This window comes from Lepisosteus platostomus, chromosome 18 (genome assembly GCF_059453375.1).
Source record: "Lepisosteus platostomus isolate fLepPlt1 chromosome 18, fLepPlt1.hap1, whole genome shotgun sequence".
Taxonomy (NCBI): domain Eukaryota; kingdom Metazoa; phylum Chordata; class Actinopteri; order Semionotiformes; family Lepisosteidae; genus Lepisosteus; species Lepisosteus platostomus.
This window is the reverse complement of record NC_142628.1, coordinates 3,687,705-3,709,244: the sequence shown is the minus strand read 5'-3', so window position 1 is coordinate 3,709,244 and position 21,540 is coordinate 3,687,705. Positions and strand designations below refer to the sequence as shown.

The 21,540-nt window shown below is 40.6% G+C and overlaps 1 long non-coding RNA gene across 1 annotated transcript in view; it reads right to left on the bottom strand.

The window, feature by feature from the left end:
• The window catches only part of LOC148645457 (uncharacterized), a 111,323-nt gene that overhangs the window by 82,609 nt on the left and 7,174 nt on the right, over window positions 1-21,540 (bottom strand). Inside the window, exons 2-3 of the long non-coding RNA XR_015928068.1 lie at window positions 8,071-8,207; window positions 7,163-7,292 (exon numbers count right to left, since the gene is read on the bottom strand). This is a non-coding gene — a long non-coding RNA (uncharacterized LOC148645457). The remainder of the gene's footprint in view (window positions 1-7,162; window positions 7,293-8,070; window positions 8,208-21,540) is intronic.

Below are 21,540 nucleotides of genomic sequence, written 5' to 3'. Positions count from 1 at the left end.
GGACAGAACATGGTGTTGATTAAAATAACCTCAAAACTATGTCAGTTGAAAAAAGAAAGTAAACTCAGAACATTTCTGAACTTTAGTGTTAGGACACAGGTTATTTCACTCCAATTGCTCCCATAAAGCCGCAGAGGAATCCTACTCCGATGGGCCCCTGAGCAAGGCCCTTAACCCCAGCTGCTCCGGGGGCGCTGTACAATGTCTGACCCTGCGCTCTGGCCCCAAGCTTCTCTCCCTGTCTGTGTGTCTCATGGAGAGCAAGTTGGAGTATGCAAAAAGACAAATTACTAATACAAGAAATTGTATATGGCCAATAAAGTGATCTGATCTTATCCCACCGTATTAATGGTGTTTCAATTTTTTTTGATTGACCTATCTGGTTAAATAAGAGATTTTAAAAACTAAAAACTAAAGAGGTACTTATATGTGACCCAGTACAATGAATTAGGCAATTTGTCAGTATGAGGAACATTAGCTGTGATCTTACAATTATGTTGATCTTACAAGGGTAGCCAAGGCAGACGTAGAAGCGAAGCATTACATTAAAAGCTTACAACTGCCTCCTTTAGATAAGAAGTAACCCAGGAAGTACTCCTCCCTGCTCCGTGGTTCTCCTGCTGCGGAACAGTGAAAACGGAGATATAGTAGAGTCTGTAACCCGATAGATCTCATGGATAATCTCTTCACTTGCACACTGAATTCCCACATGCCCCCGAAACAATCAGGAATAAGGCCTTCTGAGTGCAGTAGCAGGCAAATCAAATTAGTTCGCCACCTACATGGAGGTTCTCCTTTGAGGCTGGTTTTGCAAATCTACAACACATCCTGATAGGTCTTAGAAGAATGGAGGCCTCAAAGGAACACACACACGTCCCCCAGGACAGAGCAGGGAGACAGTTTGCTGAGAGATAGCCAGTCACAGATAGGTATTCCAGGCTAGAAGCCCACACAGGGCAACAGCCTAATCACACAGAAGTGTTGACAGGCCAGAGATAAGTGCACACTCCATTGACTTGTGCTTTAAAGCCTTCTGCATGCATGATGGATGTAATACACAGGGCAAATAGCTTCCAACCCACCATAAAACTGAGTTTGAACAGTGGTGTGCAAATGATAAGGGAAAAAACGTTTGTCTCGCAACTATAGAAGGGGAGTTATAAAACACTTTTAATTATATCTTCAAAGTCAACTGTTTTCAATGTCTGTCGGCACTCTTTTGTATCTGCAGACTATGTTCCACCGAACCTCTAATGCTTCTTAATTAAAATAACGAGTGAGGATTAATTTCAAATACCTGCTTTCTAAATTGTTTATATACTGGTTGCTGCAATTAACAAACCATTAACGGATTAAATGTAATTAATTGGATCAATCTATCAGTGGAGGATATTTCCTCATACTGGAGGAACATTATTGATTATTATTATTATTCAAGAGAATTTTTGTTTGGTTAAACATGATAGAAATTTGTAAATTCAAGAAAATAGTTTAAATAGTAAAGTAATATTCTACATACCTTTGTGCTAGAGTAAGCAAGCTATCAACCTGATTAGGACAGAAACCAGAGCTGAAGGAGACTCACATGGGAGAAAACAAGGAATCATGGAGCCCAGCTGACAGAACGCACCATAAAACATTTGATGCTGATGATGACTAATAAATGACGATGATTGCGATGTCTGTCCTTTAAAGCCTTGTATTTTCTAAACAAATAAAGAAGCCTTTCAATTGAAAAATCCACTCCTGGCTTGTTGTTTTTGAATGCTGAAAGCGTTGTGGAATGCTTTTTTAAAAAGTTGTTTACTTTTGAGGTCTAAGCCTTTAAAGAGGCTTCAAAACCAGAGCACAAGGCAGAGAGGAGCTTCAATGGAGAGCAGTCCAGACTCTGAAAATTCAACAATGGTACAGAGCCACTGAGCTGTTGCGTTGTGCCAATGAAACTTGTTTTTTATTCATCATCAGTAAAAGGAAAACACTTATTTTTCTAGTGACTATAAACCATAAAAGTAACTGGTTATGCTTAAATGTGTGAATGAAGCAATTTGTCATTCTGTCAGATGAACCATTGTCTTTGAATAAAATAAATGGTGCAAAAGATCTGGAGCAATGAAATACTGTATAGGAACTGATATAGGTTTGGTTATTCACATCATAAACCTCCATGACATTATGAGGCCAGAATTTGTTTTGTGTGCATTGAACATACCTCCTTCTGGATGCATTCATTGGATTGGTACTTGATGCTGTTCTAATATTAACACATGGTATTCCCTGTCTAGAGAAATAATGGGAGAGTTGAAGCATCAAATAACTGGAGCATTTAACATGAAGTGATCCTGAAGTCCTCTAGCACCACTAGGAAATAAGAATCATGCATATATTCCAGAGGTTGCAGAATTTTTGTAATTTAGCAACAGTATGGCAGTGCTTTGCTATTCTATTCTATTATATAGTAATATATTCTATACTATACTGTAATATTAATTTTACTCACCACTGTATGGGATTTGTATACACTGTGCTAATACACCTAGTGTATATACAGGTCTATATGTATTTAGGAATTATTATCCAGTGCAGCAAAAAAAATAAATAAAATAAAATAAAAAAGGAAACAGAGTAAATGACTGTAAAAAGCAGAGAAAAAAGTTGAAAATTCCTTTCTTAAACTTTTCATTGGTACATGACAACATCCTTTGGCAACAAGACTGTCCATTTCCTTTACTTTCAGACCTAAAATTAAGAAACAAAGCAGAAACCTAAGGGAGACGCAATTAAAAAAAGAGAAGACAAGGAACTAAAGGATTATGGGAGTCTGGAGCAAGCTGCCAAACCTTATTGTCAAGGATGATACCTTACATCTCTCAGATCAATTACCTTCAAGCAAGAAAATGAGCTTGTTCAGCTGCACAACCTCATCTTTTGTGTAACCTTCCTCGTGTTTTCTGAAGAGAGAAATTATTTTATTGCATGTTTGTTTCGTATGCAGTACTGCATCGCCCTGGATTTCCATTTTCCCTACTGCTGGAATTGTAGTGTGCCATTAGGTGCAATCTTTCAAGAAATGCCATTTTTCGATTTAAAACCATTTTCAATATTCAGTTTTTGTCTGTATGGTCTCTTGACCTGGAAGATGGTTTTATCAATCTTGGTTTCTCCTTATACTATATGTGGTACTGAGCTTATTGTGTGTCTAAGGAGTAGCCATAGTTGTTGGGACGCTTACACATAAACAGAAGAACAGACAACAACAATGGCAAAGAAAAAACACATTGCATAAGAATATTCAACTTGCAAGAATGCAATAAAACTGCAAGTAAAGGCAGCTTATGTGCTACCCCTTCAATGAATTTACTGTGCCCTGGAGATATAAAACTGAAACCAGCAGTTATTCCCTGAATGATGCTTTATCTTTATGAAGTAGTTTTCAAAGCTCGTGTAGCCACACTGACATCTTTCAATCTCTGCTTTACTGAATAAAACTGATGAAAGTCCTGGTTAGTGGCCAGACAGCCAGGCTGAAGAATTGCAAGGGTTAAAGGTTCTTTTTTATTATCGTGCTCAAAAAGTTCTGGACACCTGCTTTTAAATTGATGCTTGTCCTAATTTCTTTTCTTTTTTCTTTGGAGGGGGGGTGGATCGAGGGGAGTTGATAAAGTTTGCAGAGGAAGCTTGGCAGAGAGCCAGTCCCACAGCCATTGTGTGCACAAAAGGCAAACGCAGCGCAATTTAAGAAGGCTCTTTACATGCACAAACCAACAGAGTAAACCGAACAGCCTGCCAACAGACATAGGCTGAAAAAAACCCCAACATCCCTCTTTTAACATGACTCTTTTAATAAGAAAAAATATTTACTTATTTTTCAACTATTAAAGGGCTCACACTGGCAGGTTTACTGTGTTTGTATTGAATATGAATATGTGCCTTTCAGCAAATGTGAACTATCCCTTTGCAAACAACAAAAGTAAGAACAAATAGCCTTCTACAGCAGCAAAGAACCAAGTTGAGTGAAGCCTCTAAACACAGCTCTGAGTGCTTAAGACAGTTTCAAAGCAGAATTATCAAGCAAATTTGTCGATACAAATGAGTTAAATGGACTCAGGAGTACTGAGGTGTTCTGGTTTACAGGGAATGCAGTAATAACACTCAACTGTATGGCTCATCTGAAACTCATTTGAAAACACTAAAAGTAGGCAGCTTAATAAAATTAAACCCAGTTACTTTTTAATCATTCTATAAAACTAGTAATAGAAATGACTTTAATCTCAAATGTAGAGTGATTCTGTATTCCATAGATTAGGCAATAATTGAAACAAACAAACAACTATATTAAATGATAATTATCAAGGTTATTGAAAAAGTGCTGAAGTGCCAAAATCAGAGCAGTGTCTAAAGGGATACATGTTATTAAGCTTTAAGAAGACACCTTTCCTGGACTCAGGGGGTTATTACTTTATATGTCTTGGACTTGTTTGGGGACTTACTGTATAAACACTGCACTTGCACTTCAAAACACGATCTCTGCATGTCTATAGCTCAGCTCAGGTGTACAAGATTCTGCTTGTGAGCTTTACTGATGAAACTTTCTTTCCACAAACGTCTAGCGATTTTGTCAAGAAAAGAAAAAAAAACTAATGAAACAATTATGCATACAGGATAATGCCACTTAGAACATTTAGCAACTTTTCCATTCCATGCAAATCGTTCACTACCACAACTACAAATAAAAAGCACGGGATGAATTCCTGAACTGCTTTATATACATGTTGATTCTGATACCAGAAAACAAAGACCACAAATTTTCTTTCTTGAGCAAAGCAAGCAGATTTCAGTTTTTCCAGCAATATTCAGATTTTGACTTTTTAAGCTGGCATAGCAGAGGATGAACAATCACTCTAAACAATGCATAGTGAATACAAATTCAGTCATCTAAAGGCTGTTTTTCACAGCACTTTCAGGAATGGAGGTGACGGGGGGTAAATAGAGATTAAGGCACTGGAAAGGTCTGTCAGCCTTAAAGGCCTACTCCATCAAGGCAGAACAATGCCATATTCTGACCGAAGTCCAAAGAAATTTCACCCAACCTGACAGCAACTTCCTTGTCACACAGCCCCAGAGGCAAAGCTGTGACTGGTAAATGCCAAGCTCAGATTCTTTCTTTCAGGGGGTGTGTTAACCATTGTGTGTCCAATTCTGCTCTGGGGTCAGTCAGGATCATTAAAAGTGGCCCAGTCTTTGGCCAGATCAAAATAATTAGCAGGCAGGGTCACAAACTAACGAAATGAAAAGAAATAGAAAAGAGAACTGAGACAAAGGAACAAAGTAATCCCCTCTATCTTCAGCAAGAACACAGAAGTGATCGGGCAATGCATCAAAAACAATGAGAAAATGTGGTTTGTGTAATAATTCTACTAAATACAAACACTGAAGCAACTGCTTTCAAAATGGCAAGGGGACTTAAACGCACTCATATCTTTACTCATCTGCAGGACTGAGAAAAAAACATTGATTTTGATTTTTAAACTGTTGCAAAGCCAAATAAAATATTTACCACTTAAAAGGTCAGAAACAAACAAAACCTTAATATTTATCATGGTTTCCCCAGATGCTCAGGACAAATGTTAACTTTACCATTCAATGCAATTCCCATGATAATCTGGAAAAAAAGGGAAATGAAATTAAGAAAAGCACTTTGCTAATAGTTCTAAGACGGTAGGAAAACCGCTCTAGATCTTAGATATGAGCCTCTATCCATCCTGTGGATTTGCAGCAATTCTGTGCCAGTCATGCTAATACATTAAATGTCCTCCTGCGCCAAAGCAATAACTGAAGAATACATAAGAACTGCCGCAAAAAATATATTTTATATTCACTGATAACATCACTGTTTACTAATGATGATAATAATCTAAAATATCTAACAATGCCTTTTCACCTGTAGCACATACAAGGGTTGGGGCACCGCCTACGTTATGGCATAGGACAGAAAATTCTTGGAATGTGTCTTAAAGGTTGTAAATACAGTGAATAAAAATGTCCAGATTTGTTCATATTTAGCATTAAGGACAGTGAGATCCAGCAGCACTAGTTTATGTATTCACAGATGCACTCCCAACAGACAACCCCTGTGGCATATTTTCATGTCCGCCCCTTACCACACCACCCATGACCCCACGATCAGCACGTGGTGCAGGGCCTGATGAAGACGCCCAGCAGTGCTTCCCTCTTGCCACTACCCAGAGTGTGAAAAGGCTGCTGAAAAAATAGTTTTATTGTTCCACAAGAAAGCAAAAAGCCCCTGAGAATGGAGAACATTACACTACCTAGTTAACATCTTTTGTAGGAGTTCAACAACTAAACAAAGGAGAAAAGCTGGTTTAGCAGTATCTTTGTAGTACCGTTATGGCACAGACCACATCTCTCTTGCTAATAATCAACTAATTAAAATAAAAAGGCAGCATACTTTGCACATCCCTCGATCCGGATGACAGAATTTGATTAACAGTGTTCATAGATTCATCTAACTTGTTTGAAAATGGTCTTTTCACCATTTCTAAATTCTTTTTTAGTTAGATAGGTATGACCCCCCTGGCTCATTGTTTCAGCTCTTTCTTGCTCTGATTTTCAAGTTTATGTGGCCAGTTGCCAGTGGCGGATTAAGGTGATCATAGGCCCCGCCTACCCATCCCATTACCAGAAAAAAAGCGAGAGAAAATACTGCAATAATTCAGTGACGCGTTCTGAGTAAGAGGTGCCACCGCCGATTCAAACGGAATATGACGCGGCACACGCAGGGAACACACGCGTACACAGGGAGCCCAAATACACACACACTACTATAGCCTGTAATGTAAGTACAGCAATGCAACCCATAAATCAGATTCACAGCCAATTTGCGAGCTGACAACAGAAATCATGTGCACGCTTGCTTTGAGACCGACCATATGCAACAACAACAAGATGAGCACAGCAGAGACCAGCGACCACCCTGGGCGAGCGCATTATTTCAAGAGCAGCACCAACAATCACAGGACTCCCCACTCACGCCAGTCCATTGCAGCCCAGAGACTCAAATCGGTCAATACACGGCATCTACGATTAGATACGAACGATACAGGGAACAAACCAAACAGCAATGCACAAAAAAGCATGTTCTTACCTTTAGAAGGTTTTCTAACCTCTCTATGGACACCAGGGCCAGGTGATTCAGTCTTGATACGTACTGCTTAGGCAGCCGTGAACTCGGGGTCGGATCTGGCTCCGGCTGACTGGATGACGATCCAGCAGACCTGAAAATAACCAGTTTGGGGATCTTTTTAAGTAGATCCACCTCACGCTGCTCGATGTGCTTTTCGTTTTTGCGCCACACTGTCATACTTTCTGTCTCACAATTTGATGCTAGCCACTAGTGATGCGTGGGTCGGCTTGTTTTGATCCACACCCGCCCGAGTCGAGCTCAAATCTATTATTTTTAACACGAGCCCGCACCCACCCGCGGGTGTGAGTCAGTGAGTCAGGCGCGTCACTACTAGCCACCGTAAACGTGCACCAGAGAAACACACATTGGTGTGAAATCACCACTGGTCAGCTTGTCTCACCACTTTGGTCCTTGTCATGGTACACAGAGACACGAGAAACACGTGTGCCGTTGATCTCTTTGCCATTGCTCACAGACTGCACTGCTAAAATGCCTGCAGCACAGTTAGAGGTAAGTGAATTCAAGGGTTGAACCTGTGCTTTATATAACCACCCTTATTTAAAAAAACAGATCAATGAAGTTCATTCATCTATGCTATAAAGTTTCTATAACAATTGAGCAAGTGATACTAGTCATGTAATTTGTGTTTTCTAATTTACTTGATCATACCAACAGGAGCAGGAGAACATACAAATGACAATCTAACAGTTCTTTTAAAATATTTTGAGCATGCTAAAAGTGAATTTAAAAGAGGCGCTAACCCCAGTGTTCAGAGTACACTCCACTCTGGGTTTGCACAATCTGGCCTCCCTAAACTTTCCATTTAACTCAGCTGGTAATGTGCAGGAATGTCTTTCTTCTCCACTGACCTGCTGGGCACTGGGCTGCTTGTGCAGAATTGCTCCCACACTCCTCCCAGCTGGGCACTGCACTGCACTTCCGTGTTGGATGAAGTAGGTCCTCTGCCACATATAAAGCACTTCAGGGGCTTTCGAGATGAACGGAGCTATATAAGGAAAAGGCATTTTTTTTATTTATCCAAATTTCAAAACCATGAAAGAGAAGCTCTCTATGCACCATACTAGAACTGCTCCGGGACAAACAGGGGTTGTTCTGAGACAAGCCACAGCTTGCCAAAGGTAACATGGCACTTGCTTTCTCGGGTCGGGCCTGATTTCATTTCCATTCACTCCCTGCAGGACTGGAGGGAGAGGCTGAGCAGGAGGTCCTTGTTCCTACCTGCTCATTAACAAGCAGAGTGTGATCGATTACAAAGATCAGTGACACTCGGCTTCCCAGCCAGCAGGAGTGAGGGAACGTATCCCGGCCAGGGGAAGGAGGAACGAGAATGTTGACGTGTGGACGAGGGATAACTTCGAGCACGCAAGCTGGAGCAAGTCCAGAGACACGGAGGAATAACCTGTTCTTATCAGATGGCTGCTGTATCCTTTGGGAAAACATTTACAGTTAGTCTGAAGGGAGGTTAGGTCAGGGGTAATAGTATTTGGGCAGGTGGCTATCGCATAACTTTCTTCTGTTTAACTTCGGTGCAATCACAATGGGGAGAAAATCTGACAAAGCAATGAAAGGGAACGAGCATTTCAGAAGAGGGTCAGATCTGAACTTCATGTCCATCATGACTGAAAAAATTTATTATTACTGCTGCTTTGGTTCTGTATAAATCCGTTGTGTACTCAATCTACATATTCACATACCTTTCGCATTTAATATGTTGCATTGGAGATATCCTTCAGTTTGCCATACATAATTACTGTTGTTTAATGATCATGCAACTGTCAAGGTCACTCAAGTGTGTAACTGGCAGTCCCAAATGGTCAATGGATCAAAATGATGTCAAAAACGTTTAATCACTTTTCAGGATAAATATGCTGCATTTTTATAACAATATATTCGTGTAAATATAGTGGTAAGCTTCCAATGATGCTTAGGCTATTTTCTCTGAAAGTGTATTTAATATTACAGGGAATTAGTACTGTAAGGAGACCCGTACAAATGTCATAAAAATCAGCTAAATATGTTCAGTCAGGTCTTTTTAAAAGGATGTTCTGAAGGCCACACTGGAGACACTACTCTGGTTCCTTCATTTTGGTTGTTCCAAATACTGTATCTTCAAGATATGAACGTATCAGTTCTTTTTTTGATACCCTCAACTCTTTGTGGCTTACATCCGGGCTGAAGTCCATAATAAATATATTCACCTTTATTTCCTTATTTATTGTTACTTTTTATAGAACCTCTAACATCATAACAAAATGCTGTTTTCCCTTTAAACACACTACAGTGGTAACTGTTTTTCAATGTTTCACAAATCAAACATCACCTTTGGTTTAATCACACAGTTTATCAGCTCAAAGAGCTTTACAACTTGAGTAAGGGATGTGCCCATTCACACAATAACACTGGGAATTCCAAGTTGATCAAGACTTGGTTGTTCAGACAAACATCATACTGTAGCTCATTGTATTATTAGGCCTTAATAGGACACCAAATACCTTAACAATGAGCTGAATATCAATGACTTCCACAAGAGACACAGCCCTTCAGTAACATTCTTTTCAAATTGTGCTTATACAGTGCTTTGCATAAAGTATTCAGACCCTTGCATACTTATAACATTTTTTTTGCTTTAAAGCTTGCAGTCATTACATTTTGAAGGAGCAATTTGTATTTGTTATGTACCCCACCTACTCCACATACAGAAACAAAATTAAAGAAATAAATATATATAAATACGTAAGTAAATAGATATGAAAGAAAAAATGACAAGGTTGCGATTGCATAAGTAATCAAACACTTGCCATGGCAGACCAACTAATGTAACTAATTTAAGCTAACAAAATTAGCTGAAACAGGCACAGAATTATTTGACTGGTCACTGTCTGTGTGCAATGATAGTGGTTCTCATGATTTAAACAATAACACCTGTCTCTGTGAGGTTCCATGCTCAGGTATTGAATTTCAAGCAAAGACTTAACCACAAAAACTAAGGATCATTCACAGCAAGTCATTGAAAAGCAAAGATCAGAAGAAGGGTACAAAAATACTGAGGCCTATGGATAGCCCAGCGAACACAGTAATCAATCATCAAGACATGGAAGGTCCATCGTACTACCTAGGCACTCCCTAAATCACAGCATCCCATCAAACTGAGCAGCCAAACGTAACTTTGAAAGAAGTACAGAGTTCAATGGCTGACATAGGAGAAACTGTCCATAAAGCTGACCTAAATAGCAAATAGTAAGTGACATAGAAAACATGTGGCAAAAGCTTCTGAGGGTCATAGTTGGAAGTTTTTGGTCTAAATGTAAAATGCTACTACCTCTGGTGCAAACTCAGCAAATGCTTTTTCTCAATCAACACTATTTCTAAATTCAAGCATTATATTGACAGGATGCTTCTCATCAGCTGGAATTGTCGAGAGGAAAGTGGATTGAGGAAAATAAGCAAAGGTTTAGACAAAAACCTGCCTAAGACCTACATACCTGAGATGAAAGTTCACCTTTCACTAGGACATCGTCCCAAAGTAAGATGCCAGAGCTACACTGGGATGGCTTACGAATAACAAAGCGAATGTCCTTGAGTGGCCCAGTCAAAGTCCTGACTTGACTGGGCATCTGTGGAAAGACTTAAACTGCTACTCTGAGCACATCTGCCAAGAAGAAAAACATTGCATCAAGGTTGGGAGAGACCTACAGTGGCCAAAAAAAAACATGTGGCTCTAATTGCTGACAAAGGTGCTTCTACCGAATATTGAGTTCACGGGTCTAAATACTTATGTGATTAACATATTTTAGTTACTTCTCTTTAGTTTTTGCTGACATTTTCTTTAACCTATCTTGCCCTTATAAGTCCTCAGTTTTAACATTCAGGTTTTAAACAGTTTTGAACATCCTTCTCTCCTACTCTACTTACTCTACAATACAGTAATACTGTATAGCCTCACAGCTACTGACGCTTGTTCATTTAGTCATTTACTGAACATATATCCTTTGCTGCACTTTATTTTACTGCATATCTATAAAACATTGTAAGCAAATGTTACAAATCCCTGTCAGTACTGTCTATCTATAGGGGACACATCACACTTTCCCCATTGAAACATTCATCCTCATTTATCCCCCCAGCTGTGTCATCTACAAACTTTACATATGTTTCATTGTCTCAAGAGAGAACCTATTCATGAGAACGGTCCACAGCATCCAATCCAATCATTATACAAGCCTATGTTCACAAGGAAACTTATATCTGGTCCATTTCTGGATTTTACATGCACGTATTAAATTAATTTTTTGACCATGCTTTGTAGAGAATGGGTTTTGACCATTTTTAATGAGAAAATAAGCATAATACAAAGCAATTGAACAGCATGCCGTGTGTCAGAAACTCATTGAGAAACATTTCCATGACATCTCTGTAATGATCTGAAAATAAATTCCCTATGGGCATCTAACAGTGACCTTCTGAACACAATCCAGTCCAAAACTCACTTTGATCTCATAGTAAAAACAGGACTTGAAGATTATGATTCCATGTCATGAAACACAGTTTCTAAAGTATTAGAAAAGATCTTTATAACCCTAATCTTTTTCAAAAAAACGTTTATGGCTGATGATTTTCTTATTAATACAAAACAGCACAAGATACTCAGCTTCCTGCAAAAAGTCTCATGCAGCCTCGTCTCTGATCTCACCTGAAGGGCAAGTAAACGTGTTGAAAAACAAAGTGCGTTCTGCCACAACCCTGGAATATCACCTCTGTGGCTGGGGCACTGAGAACACATGCAGATTCCGAACAATTGTTACAATCAGGAGGCAGATATAAGCTCAGTATCAGAGAAAAATACCAGCCTACAGTTTAACAGCGCACAATTAGCAGTTCCGTTGGAGTAGAATTACACTGTAAATTGAGAACGCTTGGAAGAAAGATCTAAAAGAAAAGAAGGTGCAAGCAAAAAAAGAGAGAGAGGGAGAGAGAGATTAAAATTGTGTGAATTAAGTCCACGCTCAGCCTATTCATTCGGTATTCTGCACAAATCACGCTTTTGTTTGGCCCGGTGTAAAGTAGTGTCAATCATCTAGTCCTGTTTTTGTACGTCAGGAGAATTTATTATGAATTTGCTCTTTCACATAATGAGGAGCCCCATCTCAATGCTAAGAATAGGCAATAGAGACTCAAGTTAGCAATCGCCGGCAACTCACACTCTGGATGAACATCAAAGTGCTTGAAACGTCCAATCAGATTTGTCTTACAGGCATTACATGATGAATATGCTGCGGTCACGGCACAAAAGCTCCTTTGTGTTGCCCAGAGCTGGGACTATTCACAATCTACAACAGCCAGCCAGGGTGGAAGTAAGTGGCAAAAGGCCTTTGCAAAGCATCCAAACTTCTCCAGTACAATAGATCATGCAAATGATTATCCCCCTCAGAACTGCATCTAGTACCCTGTTAGGTCGTCTCAAGTTTAAAGCCTATTCAGCAAAGAAGTGAAGTGTCAGTCAGAAGTGTTAGGCTCCAAGCATTCAAGTTTTCGAGAAGAGGGGATTACTTTTTCATTCCGGGCCTCAAAGAAAGAAAAACGGGAGTCTAAAGACTAACTTTTCTTTGTCAGAAAGCACGCCAGACTTAAAAATTGCAGGTTTGGTAGAGGATGGTGGAGTAGGCATTCGCTATTCTTATACAGTAGAGGGGGCTTCCCTGAATTGGATTTGTGAAGAGGAAAAAAAGAAGAGTTTGCACTGAAACAGAAAAAAGTCCCCCCCCCCTTTTTAAAGCAGTTTAAAAGGACAGGTACCGGAACACAGACAAAGGAAAGCAACCTGAGGAAGACCACTGCAGACTGAATTGGTTTAGAGGAACATCAGACATCTACATTTTGCCTGCACATCTCAGTGAAAGAAAGACGCCACTAGGACATGCTGCAGCTGTCTGCAGCTGCCAGACACTTGGAGCTGAACATGCTTTAAGACAGGTTATTATTATGACCCAGCCCCATGCATTTCACAGGGAGTTAATGAGGGCTGATTAGAAGACAAATTCCTGTGGGGCAGCACGTTTGGGATATGGCATAACTATGGAGGAAATACTTTATATAATATAAATAAAATTATACTTAATTTGATAATTGCTTTTTCTGTGGTTTATGTGTTTTTTTCCTAAGATGTCAAGTCCCATCTAGCTTACTGTTCTAACAACACAGAGTCTTCAGAAGAGATGTATCTGGGTTATCACTGAGGATTGAAATGTTTCAGTAAACTTTGCACACCTGATGTGTCTTTGTGCACCTGAGGTGCCTCACAGGGCATCAGAAAACTGATGTCTACTGACTGTGCTTTTTCAACAGACATCTTTGAGAAGTCTGTCTAGAAGCTGTACTTTTCTAAGCATGTCTAAACAATAACATTTTTTAACAGATTTAATTCTGAATAACATAAACACTTAAATAAATGGCTTTTTAAGGACAGTTGTCATCCCAAAAAGTCACAGCATGTCCTACATATAGGAAAACACCCTCTATACCCACCACAAAAAGGCACCATCCAGCTGGGTGAACTGTGGCAGTCATTGTGAGCCAGCAGCCCCACTGCAAATTAGATCAGGCAGGGAACAATTGCTTCACCAACTAGATTAAGTAGGAACTTTAAGGAGGCCATATTGTGCAAGCCCAGAGTGGAATTTAGTAAGGACGCCAGGGTTCACTCTTGCAATTCTCCAGCCATCCATTTTCTAACAGCTTCATTCAATACACGGTCGCAGGGGAGCCGGAGCCTTCCGCAGCAAGCAATGGGCACAAGGCAGGATACACCCTGTACAGGACGCCGGTCCATAGCAGGGCCACACAGACACCAACATGCACACACTCACACCAGGGCCAGTTTTCCCAGAAGCCACTTAACCTGACAGTATGTATTTAGATTGTGGGAGGAAACTGGAGCACCCAGAGGAAAACCATGTGAAGACAGAGAGAACATACAGACTCCACGCAGTTAGTACAGTATCTCATACAAACAGTCCCAACCTATCTTTAACAACCAAGTAATCAGGAACTCAGTTTAGCATCTTATTTAAAGGACGGCACCTTCTGCAGCACAGTGTCCCTGGTCACCATACTAGGGAATTGGTGTGGAAATAATGGGCCAGAGAGTGGAGCGCCACCTACTGGTCTACCAGCAAGCAGCAACCCAGTTTTCTGTAAAGACCTCCCAAACCAGTACTGACCAGGTCCAGCCCTGCTTAGCAAGAGGAACAGGCTACAAGATGTTTACACTCCAGTCCAGCTCTTGGGAGGGCAGAATTTGATATTTCTGAACATCAGTCGCTGTAGAAACACTTTAAATTGTTTTCTCACAAGAGAAAACTTAAATTAAATCTCGTTAATTACAGGACAAGGTACTCTCTACTTATCTGACATATTTGGCCACTTCATGTTGCTTCAATGTCATTGATGATGGAAATTACATCTTTAAATATTTTATTCTCAATGCATGTCACAGATCATGCACACATTAGTTGTATATTTTAATATTGATCATTAGATTAGCAAAGCAGAAGTGAATTCATCATGCAATGGTCATGTTAAGGAAATTAATGACATACAGCATTAGCGCAGCTACATACTGTACATGAACACTGTAAAGTAATATTCGCATATTCTCAGATATAAATTAGAACACTGCATTTTACATTTCTGAATTTGACTCGTAATATATCCTTATCTGTAACAGGATACTTAAAATGCAAAGTGCTATATAACATCGTTCAAAGTGTGCTTTTCCCATCATCAGTGAGGGATGAAGAAAGAAACTGAAAATTGAAAACAAAATTAAACACCAATGATCTTTCCTTGTAATTGATCACCTTTTTACAGGTTTAGTCCATGTTAATTTGTTTTATTGCTGTTTAAAATATGTTGAAAAGGACCATAGTCCAAAAATTCCTTTAAAGAAATATTAGCCTATTCATGATCCAGCATTGTCTTCCCCAGTTTGCCATAGGACCGACGCCCTCGAATCTCTGCTTCCTGCCCTGCTACATTGGAGTGTGCTTGTCTTTTGAGGGAGCAGAGATATTGCAACTCACTTTCAATTAAAATATCTATATATTGAATATATTCAATTAAAATGTCCACACACTGGAAGTAACTGCAGGAGGGTGCCTTTGGCTAAATTAGACCTCATTTACTCAATGCACTTTAAATCCAATTGAGGAAGGATCTCCGTCCCTGGTCCTGGAGAAAAGGATCAGGAAGATTTTAAGGCAGCAGTTGTAAAGAACTGTGATCAGTATAACAGGTGGTTTGTTAAATGAGTGCTTTAGAGATCTTCTAGAGCAAAGATACCCTGCAACTCTCAAGAACTCTTAACTGAACAAATTACTTTGTTTAATCAGTCAGCAACCCACAGTGTGACTGCTACCTTTGAAAAAAGAAGACAAAGGTGTGAACGAGAAGACTCTTTGAACTGAATCTCTCCAGGACATGGGCTGGAACCCTCTAACATATTCAGCATCTGACCTTGTGTGAAATGTCCAGGCCCCATTCTGAGCTGGACTACACTGAAGACTGCAAGCTGGGGAGATAGGTACAAACACGACAGCAGAGATCAGATAGATCGCTGCAGATTAAGCCGTTGTCCCTTGAATCAGGTGACCTATGCCATGGAGCAGACCCCACAGCACAAAACAAAATGCTTGCGATGTTTCAGTTCCCTTCCAACATTACTAACACATTTATTGTCCACATGTACTGTAGGTCTGAACACCTCCTTCATTAAAAATGGGGCACTATGTTAATTAAGAGTGAAAAGGAAACTATGACTTCAAACAGCGTATATGCAAGACCAAGCACAAAGCAGAGAAGCCACAAACACCGGACTACCTTGTACATGCGACAGGGGCAGGCAAAGACACAATAGCAGAAATGATGATATTACAACATAAAATGAGAAACTGTGTCTCTTTTATACAGCTCAGGCACTTTCCAGAATAGTAGCTCATATTAATCCTTAAGAGTCATGACTTCTTAAGGCAACTAAAGTGGTGTTTAAGAGATCAAGTCAGCCCTGTGTTCAAACAGGCCATTTACAGAGGGAATGTTAGGGTGAGGCTTTAGTAAGTATAGCAAATCAGTGGTGCAATATTCTTTTCAAACAAAATAGCTCCAGACAAAAATACCTTCATATTGATTCCAATTCCAATTTCCCATCTTTTGAATTCTGCTGCTTTTGGCAACAGCAGAAAACACCACACACAGAAAGGATTAGAATCTAAATGTAAAGCTAAAATCACTTTTTTGCCTAGATTTTGGTATAAGGTCACTGGGAACTAAATTTCTGGTACTACTTACAGTTGGATCTAGCAGCACCTTAACAAATTCAGATCCTTTTCTTACTGCTTTGGTGGCTTCAGACCAGAGTGCAATTTGCAGCAGCCTTTAACCTTGGTCAGTTAACAGTTTTAACTGTACTCTGCTTTATCTTGGAAGCAGGTTTAAACCAAGCCTTGACCCGAAAGATGAAAGTTGACAGTTTAGAAAGATAAAAATAAAACCGTAATGTTGGCTGATAAGCTGTAATTGTAGCAGGTAATACTGAGTGTTCTTTCAGCTTTGCAGTGCATCATCATTATTCTTTCTGGTTAGGCTGCTTATGACATCGAAGGGAGTGTTTGCTCAGACAGGCAGCTCGCACTGTAAAGGTTTCCATACATTACAAATTGTTCAGCCAGAAACCCGGGCTCGTAGACTGCAGCATAGGTGGGTCGCTTAAAAATTAACAGCTCCCCTTGTTCTCAAGGTTGTGTCACTGGATTTCCAAAAACCTTTCCTTCTCTTTCCCCATATAAATAGGGCGATTTATTTTCCTGGTTTGACTAATTTCATCAGCGCTCCTTAAAGGCACAAGATGGATAGGGGCTCGTGGAAGTCGCCGAGCAAGCTCCGCTGGGCACTGAGGAACCGGGCGGCAGCTGCAGCAGGGACCAGCCCACACTGACCCCCGCAGTCTCGACCCTCCTGGCCCAGCGCACAGCTGGGGGCGTCAGTCACAGAGAACATCCATCGTGCACCTCAGGTCCTGTGTCTGATGAGTTCACCGATTCAGAACAGTGGAGCAGAGCTCACACTAGGCCTCTGCTAACTGGAAACAAACGCATATATGAGTTTTATTTCACACTATGCAATAGCCATTATTATTATTAATTATTGCACTCTATCCTGGAAAGTAACAGGTGCAAGGCAGGTTATGCCCTGGATACACACAGACACAAACATGCACACACTCACACTAGGGCCAGTTAACCCACCAGCATGTCTTTGGACTGTGGGGGGAATCTTTGGACTGCAAGGTGACAACACTGCACCACCGTACTTCCATTATTATCATAGGTCCTGACAGATCTGTGGAGGCGCCCAGAACTGAACCTAGAGTTTTAACAGTTTCTTCATGGTTTATGTATGTTTCATAATAGAATACATTGGAAACCTTTGTAATGACAGGCCATCTAAGACAAATGGCAGTGCATGTGATCTAATAGTTCTACCTTGTATCTTCAGTGCAGGTACTACAGTAGGTCTTGAAGAGAGGGATGAGATAAGTGTGTGAACTCTGGAGCTGGATAGCTCACTGCTGTCTGTTGGCAGCAGCCATTCACTACAGCCAACACTGAGACAAATGGGAGTTCAGGAAGTATTGGGAACAAAGAGTGAAAAACCAATTGTTGTGACAGTAGGAGATTTGGTTTATCTGTGGATGAACAGAAAACGAGCTGGGAAGGAGTAGTGAGAAATCATCACCTATTTAATTGAATGTGTTATACCCCCTGCCCCACAGTTAATGTACCTTGTACCTTCCTCACTGTGCTGTCTCCATTCTGCCGATGACATTACACTCCTAACCGAAGCAGGGCATGGACTGTCCTGTCCAGACACTTACTGTGTAGCTGTGGCATCTAACACGTCTTGTGTCCCAAATTCTAGTGGGTTCTATGCATCTATAAGTCAAGGGCTGAAAGAGCTACAAAACGCACCCACCTGCGCCACCCACCACAAAGGTAAAAGGAAAGTTTACTGAGATCACCTTTATCAGCTTCTAGCCTTTGATTGCTCCAAGATAAATGGCTTACTGATTCATTGGGAAACAACCCATTTTTTTTCAGACAAGTCACTGCCATGGCAGGAGAGAAAGAAGGATTTATGGTATTTAAAAAAACATGCTTTAAGAAATAACCTTCACATGGCTGGTGAAATCATTGCCTTCTAAACAGACTATATATTCCTGGTTAGTAGAGTACAGTATTTTCCACATGAATACTTATATTGAATGGATATGCTAAGTAAGATTTCTTAGGGTTTTTTAAAAATGCATTTAACTTATTTATGCAGAACAGAATAGAGGAGTTTACTGCTATACAAACATGTACATTGGAATTCCTATTTGCACACAATTATGAATAACTGGTCCTGGACTGTATCTTAGTGATTTTATTAATGGGCAGCCTGGAGGCTGCTGCCTCTTCGTTCTTGAGTCCTGGGTTCGATTCTGGAGTGGGGTGCCTTCTGTGTGGAATTTGCATGTTTTCTCTGACTTCCAAATGCCTTCCAACTACATGTACCGGTTCTGGGGGTTCGCACCCTTGCCACTCCTGCCCTGCCATTTCGCCCCTCACTGCCTGGGCTCGAACCCGGGTCTCCGGCGTCACGCAACAGGGAACTTGCCAGCTGAGCTAAAGGAGAGCTCCCCCAGCCCAGGCGGCTGAGATCCCTGTTATACGCAGGGGCGTATCCGTTACATACTGTACACTACAGTACATGCAGGATTGACTAGTGTCTTTAAAGTGCCCCTGTGTGGTGTGTGTGAGTGTGTGTGTGTGCTCTGTGACAGGTGTCCCATCCAGGATGTGGCCTTACCTGTGTCTTGTTTTCTGGGACAGGTTCTAGCTCAAGATAGAACACACATGACCATATTGCAAAATGTTCACTGTCCTGGCTTGGATGTGAAAAAAAGGAACATAGATTTGAATATTGCTTAAAACACACTGGAAATTAAATATGGTGTGGATAACTCCTACAGAAAGTCAAAGTTCGATTTTATTATTTTACACTGGGGGAGGATGCGTGGTAGCAGACTTTGTTTTCACTGTTTCAGGCTTGTCTTTACCCTTTGACTTACCCAGCAGGTGTACAAGGATTTAACTGGGTACAGGACCCTGCCAGTAAAACCGCACTGATGTCGTAACAGTTCTTTAACAGTTAACAATAAATCACATCCACCACCTCAATGTGATAAATCAGAATCGTCTCTTTCGCTATGATTTAAGATGAGGAAATAGTCACAAAGTTAACGCTGGGTCATCTTTAATTTATTAATTTTGAATGAAAACTTCTGATTTGGCGCCGAGTAGTGTAATATCACATAAGCACAGTACCTATCCCAAAGCACGTTTACTTATTCTCACTGGCCACACAAGAGCAGAAAGAACAACAGTTTGGGGCTGTTTTCACTGGTGAACCGAACTCCTTTATAGTCGTTTAAATGTGCTGTTTCATAAGCATGGATGTGCTTTCTGTTTACACAGCTTCTCCGATCCTGTGAAATACAGTACACTTGTAGTGACGATTTTCTAAGATGTAGCCTCTTCCGACGCAAATTAACGTCACACTTCTGAAACATGGCGACCACAGAACAGGTAAATATAACACGGTACATTCTTTTAAAAAAGGTAAATCTAGTTCACTCTGCAGATAACAAGAATTGCGTTGAGCTATCAGCCGAACAAGGCGAATTGAGCAGGACAGCCAGGCTGCTGCACAGAGCGAGAGCGTGATCTTACCTGCCAGGGTTTCTTTTCCACGTCTTCTGCGTGGATGCATGTAACGAGGCTTTAAAACCACGGGTGAACCTCTAGTTTAAAACGAAGGAATACAGAAATGTTTTGACCTCCTATGCTTGGGAAAGAGACAACGTACTTTTTATACCAGCAAATATTAATTGCGTGATTAAACATTGCGACGCCGGTATAGATCTCACAGATGCCCCCACCACGCATATTCAAATTAATGTTGGAAATGTTTTAGCTTTTAGCCCACAAACACATCAAACGTGTAACGAACACCCACACACTAACACACCCACTGGTAATACCATATCATAGGACAAAGGGTTAAACCGTGCTATTCATATTAGCCTTTCTATGGCCGTAATCCTCAGACTTGTGCAACCATTCACACTGTATAACGGGTTTACTCGCAACATCAACAATGAAAAACACAGAGGGTAGTTTAGACATCAAAGACCAAATATATTTAGAAGGCATTAGATAAATGGGCTGTCTATGATTGATTACTCGGTATTTGATTTTTTTAAGCGAATACTCTGCCTTGGATGGGCAGAATTGAATATGATCCCGACGGCCAAATCGCCCGAAATTGTTTCCAAAGGACCCCTCGGAGATTATTGAAGACGCTTAAGATCAAATGCGAAGTACACTCGCTTTTTACTGGCCCACCCTCGCTTCACAATAAAAGACACTCAAAAAAAGATTTCCACGCATACAAAACGGCCAGAGTTCCTTTCTATAGAAATCGCGCTGGGATATCGACATTTCTAAATCGGGGGCTGCCTTTTTTCATAAAGAAATGAGTAATTGATGTCATTAATCACTTGTTTGAATTTTGGCTCCGGCTGACAGCGCTGATATACTGGGAGGACGCGAGCCGTCAGCCAATGGGCTTTGATGCATATTTGTGACTGACTGCAGGCGCGTGGCTCCCACCTGCACAAAGAATAAGAGGGTAAATTTAAGCCTGGAGCTGGGTCTCCAAAGAGTTATTTAGCATGTCACGAACAACACTCTTGAGTCTGATCGACACGCTGCAAATAACACATAAACAGCACGCAACAATATAGGAAAATCACACTCTGGTCGGGACTTGAATAACACTAAATGCTCACATGACGTGCTATTCAATGACTGAAGTCCACTTATAATTACACATTTTATTATCTCCAAAACACGGTATGCTTTGGATGTTTTAAGACTCTTTTTAGTGTGCCCCCAGAGCGAACACGATCTGGTAAAGTGAACGTTTATGGAATGCGCTGTTGTCCTTGACGATAACAAACAACAACAATAATAATTGCAATAAAAATAATAAAACGCAGAAAGAATCCCTGTGAAAAGTAATGCACTTTTTCCCTACACCTTCTCTGGCACTATAAGAAGCGCCCGACGTTTCTTCTGTGTCTGCTGATGGAGCTCGTCTGGGTGCTTCGGTGAAACCGCAGCGCTTGCTGCGCGGCACGGTTCGGGCTCGGGTTCGGGTTC